Source organism: Piliocolobus tephrosceles, chromosome 8 (assembly GCF_002776525.5).
Source record: "Piliocolobus tephrosceles isolate RC106 chromosome 8, ASM277652v3, whole genome shotgun sequence".
Classification (NCBI taxonomy): domain Eukaryota; kingdom Metazoa; phylum Chordata; class Mammalia; order Primates; family Cercopithecidae; genus Piliocolobus; species Piliocolobus tephrosceles.
This window is the reverse complement of record NC_045441.1, coordinates 132,252,259-132,258,625: the sequence shown is the minus strand read 5'-3', so window position 1 is coordinate 132,258,625 and position 6,367 is coordinate 132,252,259. Positions and strand designations below refer to the sequence as shown.

The following is a 6,367-nucleotide window of genomic DNA, read 5'->3' as shown; positions in this document are numbered from 1 at the left end:
TCTCATTTATCTAATTTGTTGGTGTTTAATGTTCATAAGAATCTCTTAAATGTCCTTTTCATCTCTGTAGCATCAGTTGTAACGTTTCATCTTTCATTTCCAGTTTTATTTATTTGATTCTTCCCTCTTTATTTTTTACTTAGTTTAGATAGCAGTATTGGACCAAAATGAAAGGTCACACTCTACTGAAAGATATAAATCAAATGCATCTTCTGCAGATATACATTGATGTCATTTCAGGCATAGTCTTTTTAAAGTGGTAACTAATTTTTCTTTTTCTTTTTCTTTTTTTTTTTCCAGCCCAGAGGTCTTTTTTTTTTTTTTTAACACCTATTATGCCATGAATTCATAGGGAATAGATTCCAGCAGCTCAGGCTCCTTCCCATTGGTCCTCACAAAGTGTGCTTCTCTGGGTGGAGCAGGCTGGCGCTTCAGTTGAACCCAGGTACCTTTCTCTTTGGCTTCTTTCTTTTTCTGATCATTTTCCTTCACGCGTTTCAGGAAGCTATCTCGGCTCTTAGAGTGTTTAATGTGCTCAATACACACATTAATTCTCTTGGCAAGAATCTTGCCCTTAACTTGTTTGTTTACAACAATGCCAACAGCATGCTGGGTAACGTTGTAGACTCTCCCAGTTTTGCCATGGTAACACTTGTGGGGCATTCCTTTTTGAACAGTACCCATTCCCTTGACGTCTACAATATCACCTTTCTTATAGATTCGCATATACGTGGCCAAGGGAACAACTCCATGTTTTCTAAAAGGCCTAGAGAACATATATCGGGTGCCTCTCCTCTTTCCCTTTGTGTTCGTCATTTTGGCGAATTAATTTTTACGTGAATTAAATCTTTCTTGTCAACCAAATTTTCCGTGATGGTGTGTCTCAAACAGCATCTGGAAGATGGTGGTTCTGGCCGAAAGGGGTAACTAATTTTTCAAGTCAATGCTGAGGCTCCTGCAGCAAATTTGGTCTAGGACTTTCAAGTAGTCAGTGATGTTATTATAGCCATTACGATAGATGGTAAATGGCAACAAACATATTGTGCAAGTTAACATGTTCATCATCAACTTTCTTGAAAAATGAAAATTCAGTAATTAATTTTCTTTATCATACATTTTGTTTTCTCGAGCTCATTATGCCAAAAGCTTGATTGAAAAAAATGTCAAATAATAAAATAAGTAGATGTAGATATTTACGCCTTACAAAAAATGACAAATTATCATCACAGGAACATTCAGACCTCTCTTTATATGTTCTATAACAGGATTGCTCAGCCTCTATTTCCTACTCACTTTTCCTGTACAGTTAAGCTATAATTTCTCACCTTTTCCCACTGTTCTCATCAACTAGTGATTTGAAGTTTTCATAAATTTCTCAGGTCACAGCAAGAGCCATGGCACGGCTGGTGAGTGGGGCCGGCCGGCCTTGGCAGCAACGTTGTTTACTTTCGCATTACTATCTATGGCTGGAGAGAGAGGGCTGTCCTGAGCCACTTGCTTAGGAGTGCACTTTATTTTTGCAGCAGTTTCCCTGGATAGCATCCTTCAAAAAGAGGTATTAGTGTCCTTCTATTTACAGAAACTATAGGGAACACCAGCTGGGTTTTTAGGGGAGTAGCTCATATATTACTAGACAAGACCTTCGTAGAAGTTGGAGTACAAAGTGAAACTGCCAAATTCATCCTGTCATATTTTAACATAGCAGACTAAAAATTAAAAATAGGGCACAAATGCTAAATCTAGAGAGGGCACTGGAGCAAAAGGCATAGACTAATATGCTTGTGGGAAATTTCTCTAGCTCTAGCAAAATTCTTTAACATCATATTCTAATTTACAACTATTATTGGGTCCATTTCACAGTTTATTCCTTTTATTTGTGTCTTTAAAAACTTCAGTGAATATATTTTTCCTTTGCAAAATTTCTAATTGGTTACTTTTCCTATTTACTTCTTTTTGTTTTATTTCTGCCCCTTTAAAAACATTTCTGCCCTTTTAAGATTATACCATTAGTTAAACATTAGCCCGGCATTAGGTTTCTATGTTGTGTCTTACAGTTTGGGTCTGGTGTTTCATCTTGAACCAGGGAGTCTCTCCTTTCTCCATGGTCACCCTCCCTGTCTAGCAGTTTCACCGTGTTTCAGTCCCTTCTTCCTGGTGCTGTGGTTTCCCAGTGAAGAGCCAAGATTCTTGCCTGGGGCTAATATTGTTGGTATTGAAGATACTTAGTTTCTATTAGTTGCAGCTCTTTCAGGTGTGTACATTTCTGGTAAACACTTGACTCCTGGTTATATGTAGTTTTCCTTCAAAATGGTGTCTTTTCCTCTCACTACATTTCTATTTTTTTTTTTTTTTTTTTGAGAGGGAGTCTCGCTGTCACCCAGGCTGGTGTGCAGTGGCATGATCATGGCTCACTGCAAGCTCTGCCTCCCAGGTTCACGCCATGCTCCTGTCTCAGCCTCCTGAGTAGCTGGGACTACAGGTGCCTGCCACCACACCTGGCTAATTTTTTGTATTTTTAGTAGAGACGGGGTTTCACAGTGTTAGCCAGGATGAACTCGATCTCCTAACCTCGTGATCCGCCCGCTTCGGCTTCCCAGAGTGCTGGGATTATAGGCGTGAGCTACTGCGCCCAGCCCACCTCTCACTACTTTTATGACCCTAACACGAGACTGGAATTTTAATGAGTTTTACAAAATTTTGATTTTCTTGCTAAAGACCATAAAAATGTGTCCTTAGCCTACACCAAAAGAAACATATCAAATGTCTTGTAACCATTTATCGCCACTGATATCTGATTTAATGCAATTGTTTTCTTTTTCTTTCCTTCCTGTAGGAGTTGCTGTTGAGTCTCCACTGTCTTTCCTTAGTACCTATCATTCTTGAACATGGTGAAACTTATTTTAGTTTGTGTTCCTCCAGGGACAGACTTTAAGACCAAGATTTGAGTAGAAATATTTTTTAGTTTTTAATTTTTTTAATACTCAGACAATATAAGGTTTTAAAAAATAAAGGTACATTATTAGGCCGGTTACCACAGTGGAACACCGAAGCTTCATCCTGAAAGGAATCTCTGGCAAGTGCTGTGAAACATGTGACTCATAGTTCTCACATCTCACAGGCAGAAAAGCATGGGTTCTCCATGCCAATTTTCCCGTCACTGGTTGAGGGTTGCTCTTCAGGGTTTTTAGTGACCCCATCCCCACTTACCCGTTAAGTCTGCAGTGTGTGGGCAAAATGTCCTTTCCTGTCTCTGGTAGAAGTCCACTAGCACAGAGAGGCAGATATGGCAGGTTGAAATTGCTCAGAGGGCACAGGGATGGTAGGGTTCGAGGGATGGACAAGGCACTAACGATAGCTCCAACAGCTTCTTACTGTACACACCTGCAACTCCAACCTTGGGGAATCTCTTGGAGTGCAAGACCATACTTCTACTCTTTGTTTCTGTGAGACTGACTATTTTAGTTACCTCCTGTAAGTGGAATCTTGCAGTATTTGTACTTCTATGCCCGGCTTATTTCATTTAGCAACATATTCTCCTGGTTACAGGTTCATTCATGTTTTTTTGTTTTTGTTTTTGTTTTTTGGAGATGGAGTCTCACTCTGTCACCCAGGCTGGTGTGCACTGGCGCAATAGTGGCTCACTGCAACCTCCATCTCCCAGGTTCAAGCAATTCTCCTGCTTCAGCCTCCTGAGTAGCTGGGATTACAGGTGTGCACCACCATGCCTGGCTAATTTTTTGTGCTTTTAGTAGAGACAAGGTCTCACCATATTGGCCAGCCTGGTCTTGAACTCCCAAGCTCAGGTGATCCGCCTGTCTTGGCCTCCCAAAGTGCTGGGATTGCAGGTATACACCACATACCTGGCCAGTATTTCCTTTTTTTAAAGGCTGACTAACATCCCATTATGATATTACATATATACAAATATGTATGAACATTCCATAATATTCCATATATATAAATTTATGACACATAAAGAAATTTTTGAGAGTTTTATTATAATTTCTTTACCCATTTATCCATTGGTTGTTTCTATTTCCTAACTAATTATTGTGAATAATCCTGCAGTGAACATGGAAGTGCAGTGCTGGTATCTCTTCAAGATTTTGATTTCACTTTTTTGGGTACATACACACAAATGAGATTGCTGGATCATATAGTGGTTCTATTTTTATTTTAAGGAAGCTTCATGCTATTTTTCATAGCAGCTTTACCATTTTACATTCTCAACAACAGTATACAGCATTCCAATATCACCTCCTCCTCCCCAGCACTTGTCTTCCTTTTTTAAAAATCATAACCACTATAACAGGTGTGAAATGACATTTCCTTGTGGTTTTGATTTGCATTTCCCTGATGATTAGTTATGTTGAACACCTTTTCATATGCCTGTTAGCCATTTGTATGTCTTCTTTGGAGAAATAGCAATTCAACTCTTTTCTCCATTTTGTAACTTTTTTTTTGTTTGTTTCTTTATTAGACAGAGTCTTGCTCTGTCGCCAGGCTGGAGTGAAGTGGCACAATCTCAGCTCACTGCAACCTCTACCTCCCAGGTTCAAGTGATTCTCCTGCCTCAGCCTCCTGAGTAGGTCAGACTACAGGCACCCGCCACCATGCCTGGCTAACTTTTTGTATTTTTTTTTTAGTAGAGATAGGGTTTCACCATGTTAGCCAGGATGGTCTCAATCTCTTGACCTCTTGATCCACCCTCCTCAGCCTCGCAAAGTGCTAGGATTGCAGGTATGAGCCACCATGCCCGGCCCATTTTGTAATTTTTATTTACTTATTTACTTATTGCTATTGAATTGTAGGAGTTTCTTATATTTTTTTGGATATTAAACCCTTACCAGATACATGATTTGCAACTATTTTCTCCTATCCCACAGGTCGCCTTTGAATTCTGTTGATTATTTCTTTTGCTATGCAGAAGTTTATAGTTCAATAAAAACTCTCAACAAACTGCATATAGGAGGATTTTTTCTCAACATAATAAAGGTCATATATGACAAACCTGCAGCTACTATTATAAGCAACAGTGAAAAACAGAAACCTTTTCCTCTAACACCAGGAACAAGATGAAGATGCCCCCTCTCGCCACTTCCATTCAACATAATACTTGATATGGTTTGAATTTGTGTCCCCACCCGAATCTCATGTTGAATTATAGGAGGGACCTGGTGGGAGGTGAATGGACCATGGGTAGGGATTTTCCCCTTGCTGTTCTCCTAATAGTGAGTGAGCTCTCACGAGATCGGATGGCTTAAAAGTGTGTAGCACTTCTCCCCTCGCTGTCTCTCCTGCCACAATGTGAAGAAGGTCCTTGCTTCCCCTTCACCTTCTGCCATGATTGTAAGTTTAGTGAGACCCCCCCAGTCATGCTTCCTGTAAAGTCTGCAGAACAGTGAGTCAGTTAAACCTATTTTTTCATATATTACCCAGTCTCAGATAGTTCTTTATAGCAATGTGAAAGTGGATTAATACAGTACTGGAAGTTCTAACCAGGTCAATTAGGCAAGAAAAAGAAACACAAGGCATTTAAATCAAATCACAAGGCATTCAAATGAAATCAGAAAGGAAGAAGTAAAAGTATCTTTGCTCATAGATGACATGATACTGTATGTAGAACAACCCCAAAGACACTTCCAAAAAACTTAGAGTGAATAAACAAATTCATTAAAGTTACAGGATACAAAATTCACCTATGAAAATTTGTTGAGTTTTTATATACTAACAATGAATCATCTGAAAAGGAAGTTAAGAAAACAATTCCGTTTACAAAAGCAGCAAAGAGAATAAAATAGAATAAACCAAACCAAGAGGGTAAAGGACATACACACATATCAAAACATTGATGAATAAAACTAAAGAAGATACAAATAAATGGAAAAACATCCTGTGTTCATGGATTGGAAGACTTAATGTTAAAATATGCATACTATCCAAAGCAATATATGGATTCAATGCTATCCCCATTCAATCCCAATGGCATTTTTAATAAAAATAGAGAAATTGATCTGAAAATTTATATGAAAACACAAAAGACCCCAAATAGCCAAAGTGATCTTGAGAAAGAACAAAGCTGGAGGTATCATACTTCATGATTTCAAAATATATTACAAAGCTTCAGTAATTAAAACTACATGATACTGGTGTAAAGACATACACATAGACCAATGTAACAGGATAGAGAACCCAGACATAATCCTACTTATGTATGGTCAACTGATCTGTGACATGGGTACCAAGAATACATAATGGATAAAGGATAGTCTCTTCAACACATTATGTTGAGAAAATGGAATATTCACATGCAAAAGACTAAAACTGAAATATTATTTTATGCCATACACAAGAATCAACTCAAAGT

At 38.5% G+C, this 6,367-nt stretch overlaps 1 pseudogene across 1 annotated transcript; it reads right to left on the bottom strand.

Annotated features, from left to right (window-relative positions):
* Positions 1–298: 298 nt before the first annotated feature.
* On the bottom strand, positions 299–845 carry LOC111521528 (annotated as a pseudogene). Its single transcript, XR_002724975.3, has one exon. The product of XR_002724975.3 is annotated as a 60S ribosomal protein L21 pseudogene (transcript).
* Positions 846–6,367: the final 5,522 nt, after the last annotated feature.